This window comes from Oxyura jamaicensis, chromosome 14 (assembly GCF_011077185.1).
Source record: "Oxyura jamaicensis isolate SHBP4307 breed ruddy duck chromosome 14, BPBGC_Ojam_1.0, whole genome shotgun sequence".
Taxonomy (NCBI): Eukaryota; Metazoa; Chordata; class Aves; order Anseriformes; family Anatidae; genus Oxyura; species Oxyura jamaicensis.
In genome coordinates this window covers 6582658-6600996 of record NC_048906.1, presented here as the reverse complement: position 1 = coordinate 6600996, position 18339 = coordinate 6582658, and the positions used below count along the sequence as shown (strand labels likewise).

General features: G+C 43.0%; 1 protein-coding gene across 2 annotated transcripts in view; it reads right to left on the bottom strand.

Moving 5' to 3' along the window:
• The window catches only part of LOC118174326, a 153214-nt gene extending 135410 nt beyond the window's left edge, over window positions 1-17804 (bottom strand). For both annotated transcript variants that reach the window (XR_004754616.1, XM_035339599.1), the window contains exon 1: window positions 17273-17804. The gene's annotated coding sequence lies outside the window, so the exon portion shown is untranslated. The remainder of the gene's footprint in view (window positions 1-17272) is intronic.
• Window positions 17805-18339: the final 535 nt, after the last annotated feature.

Genomic DNA, 18339 nt, shown 5'->3' with positions numbered 1-18339 from the left:
CTAAGTTTAAAAAAAAAAAAAAAAAAAAAGAGAGAGAGAGAATTGTTTCTTTAATAAGGAAAGTCATCTCAATACACAGCCATGTACACAGGGACTGGGTGGTCTGATATACTCAGATGTACAGCAAGGCAGGGCTGCAGAATTTCTTCTACCCATATGCACCAGTCTATTGCCTAGAAAGCTGAGAGCACAGTCTCAACCCCCTTCTTATTCCCTCATGGATATTTTGTGGGGGCAAGTTCTCAGAGGGCTGGAAATGAAAGGAGCACAAAGAATTGCAAGAGAGAAGTAAGGGAAGTGATGCAGATTGAGCAGCAGCAGCTCAGCACTGCCCCGAGACTGCTGCGAAAGGATGCTGCAGAGGGGAAGGGAATAATCTATTCTTCGTGCGCATGGTAGGTCAGACAAGAAATAATGAGATAAAATTACAGCTAGGGAAATTCAATTCAGACATCAGGAAATACTTTCTAATGGTAAAAGACTGTTATACCCTGGAATAGATAGCTTGGGGAGACTGGGGAATATATCGTGCTGGTGGTTTAAAGAGACAGATGAACTAAATGACCTCCTGAGGTCCCTTCCAAGCCCATTGCCTTTAATTTAGGGTAAATCATTTCCAATTTTTCTCAGTGGACTCTGGCACCTGTATGACCTCTAACTTTTCAGACTCAGGGGATATGCTTATTTCTGAATTCACAGTGCCTTTGGGGTTTTTAAATAAAAGTATATAAACTAAGTAATACTGATTATAGTATTTTATGATACAGTTTTATCACAATTATATATAGACTGTGTATCCTTTTGATCCAAGAACACCATTAAGCATCTGGCTATGCAGCCTATTCAGTCAAGAACATCAGCCCTTTCAAACATTCTTCAACTGCTCCCAAACCACGCTTACAGGTTACCAGGTGTCAGGCTCTGTATTTAATTGCCTCATGCTTTAGTGTTGTTAACTGGACCTGCTCAGTTCGGCATTACTCTGGGTGAACAGGTTTTGATAGCACGCACTGTAAAAATCCTGTGCAAGAAGCACCTTTGGGGGGTGATTTATTCGGTGTCGTCACTTATTTTTATCAAAATCACAATGTGAAGAGCTGGCCTAAAGAGGCAGTAAATGAAACCATATAGACCTCATGTGTGCAAAAACCAAAGCAAGGCTTTGGTGCTCACTACGAATCCAATATTGCCACCCTTTGCATACACTGGCACAAACCCAGCAAAGCACTTAAGTGCATGCTTAATTTTAAGCACACAGGTAGTGCCATTTAGGCTAATGGAATCACTTAAGTGCTTTGTTGGATCGGGGCCAGTCTCCTCAACATCTTGCAGTATGAAGTACACAGAGCAAGGGCTTCATCTAACTGCATCAGACTTTAATTGACAAAATCAAAGTAATGCAGCATTTAGACTGAACCCACCTCTCCAAGGCGGCTATTATAGTAAGACAGGGTTTGTTTGTGCCATCCCAGTGCCTGAAGGATCCAGCTGGATTTGATCCACTTTGCCTCTCATGTATAAGGCCTTTCTCAGCAATTCCCCTTTAAGTTTTCCACCCAACGTAACACAAAACAATTAATGTGTGTCTCCCCCCCCCCGACTCATGATTATGCTAGCTTCTTGCACAACTACAATCATACACCATGCCAAACATGTCTTACTCACTGTTATCTCCTCTTGATGTATACATGTTTATGCTGTGGAGTCCTTTGGAAATTGGTTTTTACTTGTGCTACGAAACTCCACAATACACCAGAATTAATCTGGGGCATAAGAGCTGGACTTTATGATCCTTGTGGATCCTTACAGCTCAGGATATTACAAACGCTATCGATGCTGCCATAACTGAGATCACCTGATGTACAAGCTGAACCTCTCCATGACCTAAAGAACAGCTGTCCTGAAATATATAACTTATTCAACTTCCAAGCAAAGAAGCACAGTCTATGTAGGGAGCCTTTAGCTTAGCCTCACCTCTCTATATGTTCCTACAATGGCAACACTGAAGTTTTGAAACTTCAGAAAAATGGAAGAACGAGGCTTTTCATTCAGCATGGATGTAGAATTAATTTCTCACCACAGTGCAATCTAATAAACACAGTTATGACAGGCAAATAAATGATCTCTAGGAATTCAGAACATTGAGTTCAGTTAATGCAGTGACAGAAGTGGTGGTTAAGAGCACTGCCAGTAAAGTGGGACACCATTCATAAGTAAGCCCTCTGCTTATTCACCTTTATCCAAGGATGAAACAAGTGCATGGCTGAGCCACAACCCTGAACCAAACTCTGGTAACCAAAACACTAATTGGAAAAGAGTAGAAAAGTTTCCAGAACTGTCAGGGAAGTTAGTAACGTCTTTTGTCATTGTACTGCTCCATGGTCACAGCTAAATATTCATCATTTGTCCATAGCTGCTGAAAAGACGTGCCAGAAAGGCACATTTCCTCTTACATACAGGGAAATGCCAGCCAGAAGGAGTTGGGAAAGGTCCACAATGTATTTGGACCTTGCAACAGCAGTATTTCTGTTGTGGCTCAAGTATGCCTTCTGAAACACAACCACATATTTCTGCAGGAAGCAAGCTTGTGCAGTTAGTAACTCAGGAAGCCGTTTTTCACAATACCCAGGAACGATGCTCCACCAAACATCAGGCATCCTCACGGCAGCTGGAGGAAGTGCAACCGCCCACATCCATACCATGGCAGCTCTTTGTTACACAGTTACCCAAGTCACACACAGGGAGGCACAAATAATTCAGATACCGACGTAGTTTAACATATTCAATACATTAGGTGCAGCATATTTGGAAGCATGATGCAACTCTGTACAGTCTGAAGAAACTTAAGTGTCCCTTATATTGAAAAAACTGTGTTGAATTTCTAAGTCTGTCCACTGAAGAATCTTAGTCAAAGTAACAATCACATACAGCAACTTAGATGGCAAATCTAAAAACCTCAAAAGATATAAATATTTGCACTAAGAAAATGTACACTAGACAGAATGGATTTTAAAATTATTTGCAGGCCTTTTACTAGATCAACAGAATCCATTGTTAATATTGTATCTTGTTCTGAAGGCTTCACTTGTTAGCAAATTTGTAAAGAGGTTTGTCTTTTGGAGTCGCATCTTAAAGGCAGAGTCCTTATATGCCCTTATAAAACAAGTAAAAGTTACTGATCCTCAATGATCCCATCTAGATGTACATGAATTTGGACACAGTAACAGCTTTGAAACCCCAGACTGCAGGTGCACCCTCACAACTTACGGACACAGTCATTGGGACCCTTCCATGAGTTATTCATGGGGCAGGACCCTGAAGGAATGCACAGGCATTGCAAATGGCCCTGGCAACTACCTCATGTGGAAGCATCATTTTTGAAAATGCACAGGCAAGAAAAACACAAGGATATAAACATCAATTCAAGGAAAAAACAAATTTTAAAGTGTAAACAAGACTATCTCCCAGTATTTACTCATATCAAGACAACACTACAGTGGTTACCTCTACCACGCTGTAGTCCCTAAATAAAAAATCTAGCTGAAAAAAAAGGCATTTTCCTTCTCTGACTGTCCCATAAATAGGAACTTTTACTCATTAATTCAGAATTTAGTTTTTAATCATATCAGCTCAGAACAGGGTTGAAGCTGAGATGCTATGCACAGCTTTCCTGCAAAGCATATGGTATTTGAAAAGCAAGTAGAAGGGGAAAAACAGACAGGAAAAGGTTCAGACTTCTGTAGCCTCGGTTTTGCACTGCGTGGTAATTACACTGAAGAATTCATGACTCACTTTGGTGCACTACTGTGCGCTGCTAAATTAGAAGTTTGGCAAGGACACCAGACAAATGATGAAAGATATAATATTGGTTTCTCCAGCATAACTCATCACTATACTCTCCTGGCATTTCAAAAGTCTTTTTTTAGCCCTCTAGGAAAACTTTGAGTTTTTTCTTCCCCCCATCTCCCCTTTTTTTTTTAAAGCAAAATATTGAACCAAAAAAGCACCGTATGGAAGTTCACAGAATTAGCAAAATTTGTCTTGAAAAAGTCATCCTTCCAGGTAGGTCGGTGAACTGTTCCCTAAAATTGTGTCTACGTGGAGTATTCTTGCACAGGGAATTACTTAAAACTGTTGTACATTTGAGCAGAAATGTGATGTGGAGATAGATGAAGCTCTTCCACTATACAACATGCAAAGGAAGAAAATGTTTTCTTTACACCAGCTTACAAATGCATATTGTCAAAAATATTTACATAAAGGCCCCCATGCCATTTGACAGCAGCAAAGAAGCCAAACACACTGAAAGACACGCATTGGGAGTGTGCTCATATTAACTCTTAAAGACAAATCTTTCTCCCAAGGATTGCAGTCAGTCTGGAGTTATGCAGCACGCTGGAATTAATCCAGTTTTGCCAGATGCAGCCAATCCTCCGTGTAATGCTGAACTAGCTACTCAGATTTGTAATGAGAATGAATTGGTACCAGTGACAGAGAGAGGCACCAGCATTCAAAATAAGCTTGCTGTGTGGCCCTGTCTTAACCTCTCAATTTACCCCAAATACAAAAATAAAAAATAAAAAAATACCCAGCTCCATAGCAGTACAAAAATGGGAATTAATTTACATTCTTGCACATCTTTTCTCAAAATTTACTGCAACATGCAAGTGGTCATGAGAAGACTTTCACAGCTCATAGAAGTCAGAGGGTTTGAACACGGAGAGTGCTTAAAATGTTAGCAGAAATCCTGTCTGCAAAACTTGTCATTAACTTCAATCCACCCCGCCCCCCCCATAAACCTGGCAAGCTCTCAGAAATAGCAAAGGCCATTATTAATGTTAAATTTGCCATACACTAAACAACTGCTACTCTGTACGTTAGGTATGTTGTTTAAAGGCAAGCACTGAAGCACTAAGATGGCAAGCAGTTATTCTTAACTCTTTTTAGTATATAGTACATCTGTTGTGTTCTTGATTTCCATGAAAAATCAGAGTCATTTACTGATCTGGCCGTCATCCAGCTTTCTACATGAACCACATGGACTAAGCACAAAATAATGCTGGTTTATGTGCATGGGTGCATGTATTGTATTTATCATCTCCTCTGAGAATAAGAGCAGTTTAAAGAGCTGGGGCAGGCAGGCTTTGAAGAAACAAACCATCATACTATTCTTATTTCTACAAAACCCCTGAATTAAAAACATTAGGAACAGTAAAACTTTCTTTATGTTTATGTGTTGCTGCTGTGACATACAATCCGTTGGCTTCATTTACGTGAGCAGGCGATCCTGAGGCTGCCTTCAAAGGGGACATGGATCAGGGTGTACCAGGTACCTCAAGCACAGCTTTAAAGAACAGAGAAAAGCCTCCAGCATAAACGAGCTACCAAAATATCTGCCAACATGGACCTCAGCCAGCAAGTCAAGCAAATTAAAAGCTGCGATCACTTCCCTGACAATTCTCCAGCAAAACTTGTTCTGGGTTTTGCTTTCTTGGTGGAGAACAGCAGAGGATCAGCGCTCACCAAAGGTCAGCAGGGTCAGACAATCTGAGGCCAGGGAAGGGAGGAAATTAAAATGCTGTGAGGGCACGGCCAAGCACCCTGCCAGCAGCCTTTTACCAGCTCAATCCAAAGCCTGCTGAAGTCGACTGGTCTCTTTTCACAGACACCACTTCCTTCAGGTCACATCCTGCCTCCTCGCAGGGCTCCATTGCCTTCCTCGCTGCCGGTTTCAAAGACAGCAAAGCAGCAGGAGAAAAAAGACGGGAATCTTCTAAATAAGTGCTGCATTAGGGCTAGGGAGGTCAGCATATCCCAGCACTGCTCAGAGCTGCGGCAAGAGTGGAGAAAATGCAAGATATTCATTAGAATTTAAAAATGACTTTCAAGGTCATTGTCTTGGCAACCTTTCAGCACTTGCTTGCCATGCCTGCACGCATGCACAGAGACCTATTTCTGACCAGGATCCTTCTAAGATCAGCTGGCCTAAAACGTGAATGGCCAGATGTTCTAAAAAGGTAAAATTCAAGTTGTGTGTTTGATTCCCGATGCAGTTACATAACCTGTCCAACGAGAAGACAGTGCTGATACCCAGTGGCTTACGCAAGTGACCCAGATGGAGCTTTGCTCGTAAGGCAATTCCTGTTATTATTAGCATGGGCACATCTGGCTGCCCAGGCCAACCCCACCACAGCCAGCATCTAGCACGCATAGGTCCCAGCCCATCACTGCTAGGGGACTGTCATTCACAGGGTGGAGGAACACGACACGGATGCCCAAATTAGCAGAAACCTGCACGAGCCAACATAGTTCTGTGAAACTTGTCAGCTCCAGTCCAGACACAGCCCAGTTTGACTCGTGCAGAGATACGCCTGAGCTTCAAAGCCTTTCAGCAGAGTACCACGGTGCATGAATATCCCTTTAGGGACACAAACACTAGCTCACATGCAGACAAGGTGGAGGCTTCTGCCCATTGCTCCCTTGCCATGCTCCAACACATCCACACCTGCATGGGAAGCAAGCTGTACAGTAGGGATCAAGGCATTTTTTGTATTTATTCCCATACCCTTCCTATCGTGTCCCCTCGCCCCAGCAGGGTGAGCACTCTCCCTGCTCATCCACCGGGCAGATCACAAAGCACAGTTGTTTCGGATGTGCACAGTCCCAGACTTCTCCTCCTTAAGGACAGTGTGATCTTTCACTGTGATTTATCCCCCTAGCCTTTGCATGCATGCTGCATATGGTACTAATTTCACACCCATTTGAAAGCGATGCAAAGAAATTAAATGACATGGCCACAGTCACACAGGGATGACAGCATTAATGTGGACCCTGGCAAGGTAACCTCATCCTTTCTCTAAATGCAGGTGTACTGTTTTTTCCACGGTGTATCACTGCTCTACGACTGCCAGGCTGATAATACCATCGTATGTTACCAAACCTACATGCTCAGTTTAACTTGCGTCCTTCAGAGGTTAAACTTATATGGGAAAAAAATGTTGTAGAAATACGGCTTGCATATGTTTGTGCCAAGAAAGTTTTCTGCTGCTTTTCTCCACAAAAGATTTGTGCTTTTTTTTTTTTTTTTTTGAATTATGACTCAGACTAAATAAAAGTACAGCTTAGGTTTCAAGAAGAATGCAAATGTGCATATTCAGCACCCAGGGCAAGTTCTCCCACTCCTGGAATTAGCCTGCCCAAGCCGAAAGAACAGCACTTGTGGAGGATCCAGCTGGCAGTAGTCGCAGTCACTGCCTGCCCTTTGAACGCTGGGGTCTGGAGAGCAAAGAAAAAGAGAAAATCATTTTCCACAGGTCTTTCCATTAAAAGACTTCAGAGGTGATCACCACTGCTGTGCCTCTCACCTTTCTAAGCCTTGGTCTTTTTTTCTTTTCCTCCTTTTTCTCCTGTTTGTTTGTCAGCCCCCCTGGCTGTCAGGTGCCAGTAAGCCAAGCACCCAATGACTTTAGATTGCACTTACTGTGGGGTACAAACAGGAGCGTGTTTGCAGTCTTCACCCGTTTTCTTGCTGCCCCTGCATTGAAGGAGCAGATGAGGAAGTGCTGCTTGATCAGAACACAGCCCCTGGAAATCTGATGGAGGAAGAGAGGCTACTGGGGCATGCAAACTGCCAGCATTTCCCTCTGGGGTAGAGCAATTTGTATTTCACTGCCTTGCAGCATCCTTACCCCACCTGAAATGTTTTGCAGCAATACCAGTGTATGCCTTCTGAGAATAAACCAAAAGTGCTAGAGAAGGTACGGAGGGAATTTTCAGCTGGTTTCTCTCATGTCCTCTACAAGAGAAACAATTTGGGTCTGGCTGGACTCATGAGATCCATCGGCCATTTCACTTCCCATTTTGCCACAGGTTTATAACCCCACAACAGGTGGGGAATAGCACGATTAAGCTGTGACTTTTGCACTGCCTCTGTAATGGGTTCACCCTGGAGCACGCTTAGACATCTGTTACACACCATTCACGTGTAGCACACCTCATCCCTTACCCCAAGGCTGTTGCTGTGCCCTGACCATCAGTGCAGGGGGAATGCACATGGAGCAGCTGCACAGCAAGACTGTGGCCCTAATTTATATTCCAGTCTCCACATCAAATTCTCCCAGTACCTTGGCATGTACCTGTTATTTCAAATAGCATCTTCCATGGTGCATAAAATAGCCCTGACTTCACTGGCAGAGGTACTTCATACATTCTTCTGCACCCCTCTGTAGATGACAGACAGGGCAAGTCATGCATTGTAGACCTCGAGTAGGGAAGGCAGCCTCCTCCTTATCCTCACTGAGCCTTCACCTACCATGACATGTACCCAAATCCTACCCATATTTGAGCACACGACAGTTCTCTGCCCCTTCCTTCTGCAACCACTTCTGCCATTGCCAGTGGTGCAAAGCAAAGCATCCAAGCAGTTCTTGACAACCCACAGTGCTATTTCTGTTATCCCTTGAGACCAGAGGTAAGAGGCACAGCCTACCTGTAATTATTATTAAAAGGAACCTATAATTATCTTCTCTAGTGTAAGGTACAATAAAATGAAAGAAAATAAAATAGGAAGTATAATGCAAGTGCTCGTGTTGGACTGCAAGCACCCATGCAAATGATACTCAAAGATGCATCGTACTCTTATTCTCTTATTTTTTCATGTCCTTCATTTTCAGTCTTCTATGTAAGACATTTTGTTCTTTTTCTACATAATTTTGTTCTTTAATTTATGTGTCCCTATTTCCTTTTGTTCTTCCTTTGATGTTGATCCTTTTAATGTTTCTTTCTAAAAGCCTTTTTTTTTAAAAAAAAACCTTACCAGTTTCAATGGGCTGTCTTTGAAGCTTTTTGGGGGTTGGGATTTGCTACTTCTTTGCTCTTCCTGGAACTTTTCTTTGCTGGCTTGCTTGCTATCTGTGGCACAGAAGCTATCAGGTACTTGGAACCTCATTGCATTACTTTGTATCTTAACTAAATATGAGTATTCAGTTTATTAACCATAGTCCTTGGTTTACTTATATCATTACCATTTATAGACTAGAATTTTAGAGCGGTCCTTGCAGATAAGGAATGAAAGTCCTTACGGCCTTATATTATACAACGGTCTCCAATAACATGAATGTGGGTCTTGCAGAACTTAGTACAGCAAAGTGGTGACCAACACTGAGCTGAGCAGGACCTCTATTCCCAGTGATGGCAACACATACAAGGGCTCTACCAGCCTTTCAAATCAGTATGTTCAGTCAGATATCAAAATGCCAAGCTGAATATCAGTAATCAGAGCTTTTGTTGACTTCAGTGAACAACTGAGGAGGCCAGCTGTGTTTCACTGCCACCTCCAGTGCAGGGAACTGATGCAGCCACTACAGCCTCCTCCCCACCACAGGGCAAGGAGCACCTAGGACATGGCACTGCCCCTTTGGGGATCTCAGGCATTTGACCCCTTTTTCCTGGAGTTTTCTGGCTACATCAGTACCCAAAGGAGCAGCAGCTATGGAAAAGGTGCAGAGAAGTCTTGCCCCTGTGCCCTGACGAACCCACCAGATGAGCATGATCTGTATTTGAAGACAGCTGGAAAGGAAGGGGAGATGCAGACCTCCACACAACAAATGTGAACACACCAGAGCACTACTGCAAACCTCTTTGTGCCCTTGAGTTTTTAAGCTCTAGCAGGACAAGCAGATACCATTTGAAGAAACATCCACACAAGTCACCGTATTAGTGCTTAAATGTATGGGAGTTGTGTTTAAGAGGTCTTAGCTGAGGTCTGGGCCGTACCTGGCTCTGCTCTAACTTGGTGTTCCTGAAATACTTCACAAGGCAACAGCTACGGCACTGGCTTATTCTGCATGTTTTCCTATGAGAAAGGACAGAAATCAGAGCAGACAGCCATGTGCAGCACGTTAATCTAAAAGATAATAGAAAAAGCTTTGCAAGGAGAAAATTCAATTCTCTCCAATAACAAGAAAATGTTCGTTTCTCACAGTGACACCCAGAATGGTCACCTGGTCACCTCCTGGTTCCTGCAGGCTCAGCTCCCTAGACAAAGGTCACAGTATTTTGTCAGCAAAGCAAACAAAGGTGCTGAGATGGGCTAGTCAATAATTGACTGGGCCTTGTTACTCACTGCAGTCTCCATCTTGTCACCATGTCCCTGTCTGGTTAAACTAGCAAATCACTTGACTGAAAATGACTTTGGGGGGCGGGGGGGTATGGAGGTGGGAAACACACCACTGACAACAACAAAGTTCCTATTTTTTTTTTTTCCAAAAGTCTCTCAGCACTTAGGTCCATTTACACTGTGACTTATATCAGCTGTGAAGAGCATACAAAGCGCACTGATATTCACTCCTTTGGTTTTGAAATTTCCATGGAAACCTTTTATTTTTATTTTTTTATGTTACCTCAGTCTTCAAAGAGCCCATGAAGGAAAAAGCCTGCACTTCAACCACTCTCATTTTGCATGTCTAACACTCGTGCTCGTGGCCCACCCGGGAGTTATAACCCTGACACATTTCCTGGCAACTGCCCAAAGGTTTTATCTTCCAACGGCGAAGGTAAGTGAGCAACTGCTTTCCCTGCTGGATTATAGGTGCTGTGCATCTAGATCATCCTCTTTCTTCTAATCTAATCCACCTGAGGACACTGCTCTCTTGCTGTAGGCACTGCACAAAGAGAATAAAGGGCAGGCCCTGACTCAAAGCTCTTCCACCCTGAAAAGAGAGAAGATAATCAAGTCTTGTTGCTCCAGCCTGTAACTGGGAGTCTTGGTTGAGAGACCAACACAACACCAATCCCAAAGGCAATTAGGTCTGACCTGCAAGGGAGTACGGCAATTACACTTCCAGCTCAGCCACCTAAGCTGTCTCTAACATTTGAGCCCATCCCTTGGAGAAGCCCAAGACCTGACAATAAATGAGAGCCAGAAAACCAGCCTGCCCCAGCACCTTGACACATTCCTTCACTCATAGATCACCCCTCCCTGTAACAGCACAGCTGCTTCTACCACGACGGCCACACATCCTCGTACCTTCAACAGCAAACACAGAATGGCCCCATTTAATCACTGCAGTTTTATTGCAACATATCAGTAAGGAGAAAAAAGAAAACACAACAAGAAAGCGTGTGATAAACCACTTAGAGAAGCAAAGACAAATTTAGGACCGAAAGAATGGAAATCACCAAGAAATCAGTTCCAGAAAGCCCTGCCAACAGGAAGGGAAGAGAGAAACCAGAGATACCAATTCAGATATCAAGGGAGCATAGCAGGAAGGGTGCAGGCTGGATGGGAACTGCTGCCTCAGCGGGGTTACACCAGCACCAGGATGCCCCAGCAGAACCAGGCAAGGAGAAGCCTGAACCACAGAGAAGGCGATGACCCATTAGAAAAGAAGTTCACACCAAGTTAATAAATCAGAATACATACATTTGCTAGGGACAGGAGCACAGAAGGCGTACATTTTTAAACAGCTACAAAAGCTTTTTCACTAACACCTACTGAGCAACAATTCAGGAGGTGGGAAAGAAAGAGGGCTGCTGGGCGCTCAGGCACCCTTGGCAAGCACCTGCCTTTCCCATGCTTTTCTCTAAGCTTGCAGTGAGCTTTATGTCGAGGCTTGATTAGAGAACAAAGTATCATCAACTGTTGGGAAAGGGGGATTTTTTGGGGGTGGTAATTACTGTACAGGAATTCATCATGGCCAGAGTTCTCAGTGACTTTAATATCAAGTAATCAGAAGTAAATTTGTGATTGTTTGATCAGCTTTCAATAAACACTTTCTTAGGGACAGAAAGCAAGAAAAAAACACAGGAGAGCAGGAAAACCGGGCTGAGGAGAAGACGAGGTGCAAGGGAACTCTTGCAAGCCCCTCTGTTATTAGAGTCACTGTGCTTGCACTTCCAGTCACATCACAAAGTCCCTATGTATGTGAGCAATCATATAGCCCTGAGGGTGCTACTAAAAGTAAGGGTTTTTCTGACCCCAGACACATGCATAGCCCCAATGTTTCAGGCCTTCCTCTACAGAAGCATTCTTAAGGGTTTGAGTTTCTCATGAGGTTAAAGTCAAGAGCATGAATTATTCTCCAAAGAGACCGAAAATATAGTGTCTTTCTCTCTCTCCTGTAGTGACTTTTATTAATAGATCTCAAAATGCTCTGGGGTATCCCTCCTACCAAATGAGGAAACAGAACTGAAACTACTTCCAGCATCACGTAGCCAGGGAGCACCCAAGTAGGGGAGAGCCCTGGTGTCTCCCAGGGGCAGAGTAATTCACAGCCTGCTATGTTACACTGCCTAGTTGTAAGGCTCTCCCATGAGATTCTTTTTATTAGTATTTTAATTTCTATTTCAGGCAGTGGCATGCTTTAAATGTCTTTGTGGCTTGCTCTTACTCCCTCAGGTTGTTTTTCTTTAAGTGATCTGATCGAAAAAATAACCAGCCAAGGGGAAAAAAAAGCTCAAGTTAAGCCAAAATATCCATACAAATCCAAATTAGACAGCAACAAATATGTATTCCCAAAAGAATTTTTCAGTATACAATTAAACTGCTCATGTGTGCTTCCATTCACGTGTTCATACGCACTAAAATGTGTCTGTGTGACCATGTTCACTCTGGTTAGCGTAAGTTACCTGTGTGCATGTGTAACTAGACTTGTTTTTAGCACCAGGACACACTTTTTCCAGGCATAATGCACGTAGCACCATCAATTTAAATGAATCTGCAAAATGATTGTGTAATTTAGCAAGCAAGCCATGTTTTATACACTTTCAGACGATTCATGTACTATTACCTGAACTCAGAGCCCACAAGGAATACAGCATATTTGATGACAACCTTTTTAAAGGAATCAGTTATTATAAGAGGATAAAATTAACTGAAGTAGTGCATACTCTTATGTCATGCAAGCCAAGATAATTTGTTTTGACTTAGTTTAAATAATTGTTAGAGAAGAACACAACCTCCTAACAGTTAATTTTCATTATGACGCTCTACCACTTAAGAGGGGAATTTCTCAGCCCCTCTGATGTAGCTCCACACAAGATTACTGCCCTGCCTGAACAACCAGAGTAAACGTGATACCTCCACCAGCCAATCCCATTGCTCTACCACCAACAGTAACAGGTTTTGTTCTTGCATCGCCATGCAGCCCTTTGTTCCAGCCAATAAAAGAATTAAGCATTGTGGACCTCAGCTGATACAATTAAATAGCATTTGATTGAAACCAGGGCCAGCTGATACCAGCTGAGGAGCTAACCCTTGATCTGCAGCAGCAATGGCTGATGAGGAACAAACAGGCAGGGAAGAGCCTTCTGTTTCATTGTCCTAATATAATGAATTCTCTGCTTTCAACAGGTTTCTCAAGCTACTCCTAGGCTTTTTTTTTTTTATTATTATTACTTTTATTTTATTTTTGATCACCTAGAACATTTGTATCTCAAATTACAGAATGGAAACGCTCAAAGCTGAAGCTGGAGGTTTTGGCTTTCTGAAATCAGTTGGGGCTGGAGATGCATTTCCAGGACAGGCTACACTTTGCCCAGCACTAATGATTCAGCAACACCAGCCAGCAATGCTGGTAACAGGGGAAGCCTCCTTTCATTATTACTGAGCTCAAGCTCACAGCTCAATGCACTTCCAGTCAACCTTAGCAAAACCATTACAGGAAGGAATGAGTGGCCAAACTGCCTCTGGTTTTGGGAAGATATTTGACCAAGATTTGGATCAAAAATATCATGTAGCTAAGAAAAACCTGTGCTAGAAGGCAATCAAAATAACCTAGGGGGTACTTTTTAATTATTATTTTTAACACATTAGCATACCACTTCAAACAGGTATCAGTGATCGTTCATACACTGAGAAGTTGACTATGAAATCAAGCTTATGGACTTGCCTTCTGTTCAGTAGACAGATCAAGCATAATTCTCAGCAATAAAGGTGATTTTCACAGTGTGGGAGGTTAATATGCAGTACCTGTCAGATTTCTGGTGTGATCCTTTTTTGTGAGGCAAAGCACCGATAAATTGGGTCAGCACATGCATCTTCACGGAGGGAGGAAATGCAGAAGGAAAGCAGAAAGAGCACCCTAGGCAGTGTCACCGCAGGGACCAGACAAGGCATGGGATGCCCTTGGGACTCCCAGCAGAGATAGAGGTTTTCAGAAAGGAAAACCCATTTTTTCCATTAGATGGAACAATAAAAATATGTTGATAGAAAATGTGCAATCAGGCCTGACTTCCAGTTTGCCCTGCTGCATTCAGGTTTTACATCAGAGGGCTGTAAACAGTCATAATAGAAAATTATAGCTGGGTATGTTTACTCACCCAAAACCACGCTTCATTTATTTACCTGAATACATTATCACATACACTGACCATTGTCGCTGCTCAGCGAGGCAAGCAGACAAAATGGGGAAAATAAACTTCTGCACAGATTTCACCAACAGAAAAGCTATTAATTCATGCACAAAACAATGAAGTGCCAGGATATATAACAACTGCTCCTGAATTCTTGATTGTATTGTTAAATAAAAGCAAAGGCAGAACATGCAAAAATGCATTAAGTGCTAATTTGTAATATCAGATTAAAAAAACTTGTTAGATCCAAAGCCGTCTTGGCTTGTGACTGTTGTAATTTAATGTCAAATTTCCAATAACATTCAAATACCTTCAAGAAAATGACGGGTATTTGAATTCAATAACCAAAAATTTGATTGTGAGAGACTAGATTTTATTGAAATTTTTAAAGTGAGCTGCATGCAATAACTTATTAATGTCATAGTATTCCATTAAGAAGTTATTTTGTTGTTTACATAATGCTAGCAATTATAGGAGCAATGCTGGCCCACCACACAGCACAGCAGAAACGAGAAGCTGTTGGCCACATAATAGAATTCCATACAACGGCACAGAGTTTAGATAAGGAGAAATATTTACATTTTTCTTACTGAGCCTAGGACCTTAGAAAGTAAAACAATAAACAATGAACTTCTGAAACTCTCCAAGTCAGGCATTATTAGAAAGGCCCTACATCTCTACACAGATCAGTTCTGTGGATAAAAACTTATTTGAAGAAAAGGTTCAACAGCAGTTACTAAAATCAGTGTTTTCCCTATCAACTCCAAGTCTTAAAAGCAAATGTTTGAAGTCAAGGGACGTAATGCATTCAAGTGTTGCACTTATGCTGGAAGTGAAGGGTCCAAAGCATCAAGGCACGGAGATAGGGCTGAAGTCCAGCTGGCTGGACACAGATCCTTTTTTCTTCCCTTGCAGGAGGGGAAGGGAGCCATTCCTCACTGGGGGTGGATCATGTACCCCCAGACCCCAGCACAAAAGCCCCCCTGCACCATGCCCACACTTGCTCAGAGTAAGCAAAGGGATAGTCCTGGGAAGCTGCACCAGCCCTGGTAGCCCTCAGTCCTGTTCCTTGAACCTGTCTGTCCTAGCCCTGCCTCTTATCTTGTACCTGCTGCCCAATTTCCAGGCTTTCCTGACTTGTGGTCCAGCTCCTGACTTCACTCATGCCTCACCCTTTGGCTTCATGCACCCACAATCTGTGGCTTCTTGACCATGAGCAATCTTGGCCCTCCCAGCCCAGCAGATATTCAGGCACCGAGCTCCAAAACAAACACCATGCCCCCTGCCAGCCCTGAGGGACCACCAACAGAAACAAACTTGAGACTCATTTACTCTGTGCTCCCAAGTAGCGGATTACAGAGGCAAGAAGAGCCCCTTTACTCAGACCCAAGGTATATTACCTCCAGAGCAAGAGCAGGACTTGCTCACTATCTATTCATGGGAAAGATCAATAAGAAAAGAAGGAGGCTGGTGTCCTCATTGCATTGAGAGATGTGCTAAGGATGGAGCCCACACAGGAGAGGAGAAGTTTAGATGTACTTTGGCTTCATTCCCTTGCCTCACCAACCAGCGCAGCTTAAAGGCACAGAGGGAATGTAGTATTCTACTGATGCTGATCATTAACAGCCTCCAGGAAGAAGGATGAAAGGCTCAGGAAATACAGCAGTGGGAATTACACATTGCCCCTTCCTTTAGGGTAAAGCCACAAGTTTACTCTCTTTGTTTGCCTTAGATGCCCATGCATCTTTACATATTGATATGGTCATCTGTGAAATGAGACATTTGAAGACATTGAAGTTGAAAAACAAAGAATCATCTGATGTTATTTTCCTTTAAAGATTGTTGTATTGCATTGAGTAAGAGGACAAAAGAGAAATCTGATTCAGGTAACAGCATCTGTTCATCCCTGCTGGGAAAGACCGAAGCCTGAAAGATGCTGTGCAATTTAGGGAAAAATACCCAGACTGGCATGAGGAACAGAACTCCATGCAGGAGGCAGCCCTAGTTAACCAACTTGTAGGATATTGCCCAATACTTTGAGGAAGCAGGAAGGCCAGAAACAGGGGTGAAGGACATCTCTTAAAGCAATTAGCTGTAGGCCCATGGATCCATAACTCCGTTACAGATCCTGTGAAAGGAGAGATCTCCAGCCAGTGACACTCTCTTTTCAACACCTTGACTTGACTACCATATGAGTAGTATCTACACTATAGAAAACATCGCCCAAAGCAGTAAGTATGATCTTGCAAAACAGAGACTTAGTTCTCCTAAAGATGCACAAAGAGTTAAGAAACTCTCCTTTATTTGCACCTCTAGGGAACTCTGGTCCACAAAAGTCCAGTTGCAAAGGGAATACAGCTTCCCCTCGCCAGATAGGTTTGTAAGGCTTGAAAGGCCCAAGGAACAGAATTCATGGAACAGCATTAGCTGGAGTCAGTTCTCAAGTAGCCAAAGTTTAGATGAAGCCATACTTGGTTTGGTAACAATATTCACTAAAGATCATTCTGATGAGAACAAAGTTTCAAGGAATCAGTTGCCTGTTCACCACATTGTTCTTTCATTTCACCTTTTGAAAGCCTTGTATCTAAGTACATTTAATTTTCTGTATTACACTTCAAAGCTGATCCCACTTTCATTATATAAACCTCACATGCGGAATTATGACATCTGATGCAATTTGTTGCTGCAAAATATCAGATATAGTCAAAAAACAATATTTTTCAACTTCATCATATCTGTTAAGGCCCACCTCCCCTCTAATATCACAGCCTTCAAATTTAGTAGGCCAGACACAAAGTAAGGAAAAGAAAACAACCCTGTAGCTACAGGGCATACTCTACAAACCCTATTGTGCCATGCTAAAATAGGTAATGTATTCTCTAACCTTACAGAGATCCATGAAGAGCTGTTAGGAAGTCACCCAGAACCTCTTAAAAAAGCTGTAGTAATGGGACTACAAGCAAACTACACAGAAGCACGCAGCCTGCAATTACCTCCCCCCCCCCCCGGGGCCTGCTTTCCTCCACCACCCCCACTCCCAGAGCCCAAACTTTAGCTCCCACCTGCCTTCTTTTGTTTCCTTGGGCTTCATTGCTAATTCTGCCCAGCTAACTTCCCTAAGTGACAGCACCAGAAGCTGTAGCTATTGGCAGGTTTAAAAAAAAAAAAAAAAAAAAAAAAAAAAAACACTCTTCCACATGTCATTAATGCTGCATCCCTATCACATACCATACCCTCTTTGAGCAGTGGTGGGTTTCCTGATATATATTCTTTCCTGAGCATACCTTGCTAAGAATGCAGAAAAGGATGAACAGTGTTGCTTCTGGCTCCACACCCAAGTGATTTGTTGTCACTAAATATGCTTGTACTTAAAGGTTCCAGGGTGACAAAATGGCTTCCATGGGAATCAAAGGCCTGCATCTGAACCTTGGAACCAAAATGCAAGACAGTAATAGATCTTGTTCCCCCACGAAGGCGCAGAGAAGTCCATGAGATCATGGCCCCATCAGATCTTTGTTTCTCAGAGTTTTTTTTTTCCCTTGGAAAAGCAGTGACTTCCCTTGCGTGGAGTTTAGTGATCCGGTAATCCCACACATGTATACCAGCGGAGTGCAGGGCATGAGGCTTTGTAGAAGCTCTCAGTGAGGGAACAGTGCTGGATGGAGTCTGGGGGGGAATACTTTTTGGGGAAAACAATACTTTAATGTTGGTTAAACCAGGACAAAATGGGCCAACATTTGAGATGATTGTGTGTAAAGCTCGCAGTGGGTGGGCAGAAGCCCATACCTTTCTTTACTACTACGTCCCCACTTCATGACCATTTGAACCTTGCTAAGAACCACAAAATCCAGGGTAGCCCCCTCCCAAAGGCAAAATCAGCAGCCCTGAGCACCCCTACCTTATCACCTGAACACCGCTGCAGTGACTTGTCCCTTCCTCCAACAGCCATTAACACCTTCCATCAGCCCCAGGGCCACCAGCACCACT